This window comes from Myotis davidii, unplaced genomic scaffold (genome assembly GCF_000327345.1).
Source record: "Myotis davidii unplaced genomic scaffold, ASM32734v1 scaffold1757, whole genome shotgun sequence".
Taxonomy (NCBI): Eukaryota; Metazoa; Chordata; class Mammalia; order Chiroptera; family Vespertilionidae; genus Myotis; species Myotis davidii.
In genome coordinates, this window is record NW_006288116.1 from 214,695 (window position 1) to 215,671 (window position 977).

Consider the following 977-nt stretch of genomic DNA (forward strand, 5'->3'; position numbering starts at 1 on the left):
CCTCCCCCCCCCACCCAAGTGCACAAATTTTGGTGCACCGGGCCTCTAGTCCTTTATAATAAAGAGCTAATCTGCTAATTATACTGAACGGCGAAATGACCTTCTGGAACAACCAGTGAGTGGGGGGCGGGGACAGGAGCCTGGGCTCCGAGGCCAGTCATGACGGTACTGGCACCCCCCACCCCCCGCTTCCACAGAGGCAGTGGGAGAGGCGATGGTGCAAGCTGGTCCAGTCCTGATGCCACGCCATCCACAGAGGTGGCTGCAGATGAGAGGGCCTAATCCACAATTGGACATCTGCCAAGGGCTGCCCCATCCCCTGGAAGTGGCAGGTCGACATCCGCCCTGTGGGGTCCTTGACTGGGAAAGGGCGCAGGCCAGGTTAAGAAACGACCCGAGTGCATGGATTTTCATGCCCCGGGCCTCTAGTATAAAAATAAATGCAAAATTTTAAGTATTCTTTGGGTAGAAATAGAAAGTTGTAGAAATTTAGGTACTAGTTCTAAATAAGTCTCTGCCGGGGTCCAACCCCAGCAGGTCCAGGGGTCCCCAAAGGTGTGGACGGAGTCGGCGAAGAAGGAATGAATGCCACAGAGGCAGTGTTCAGTTCATCAGCATAGTTGGGTTCTCTTGTCAGGATCTCCAGCCAGGTTCTGTAGCCATGTTCCCTCGCTAGGTTCTCCAGCCAGGTTCTGTCCAAGTTCTAGTCAGGTTCTCTTGACACGGAGGCAGCCATCGGGTGATCATCATAGCCAGGTTCCTCTAGCCAAGTTCTGGTCAGGATATCCAGCGAAGTTCTGGTTAGGATCTCCAGCCAGGTTCTGTGTCCATGTTCTCTTGCTAGGTTCTCCAGCCAGGTTCTACAGGTTCTCTAGCCAGGTTCTGTAGCCATGTTCCCTCGCTAGGTTCTCCAGCCAGGTTCTAGTCAGGTTCTCTTGCCATGTAGGTTCTGTGTCTCTAGGTTCTGTTGACAGTTT

At 53.3% G+C, this 977-nt stretch overlaps 1 protein-coding gene across 2 annotated transcripts in view; it reads right to left on the reverse strand.

Annotated features, from left to right (window-relative positions):
- LOC102759091 (guanylate-binding protein 6-like) overlaps positions 1-977 on the reverse strand; it is a 30,514-nt gene that overhangs the window by 23,906 nt on the left and 5,631 nt on the right. The gene's annotated exons all lie outside the window — the stretch shown is intronic.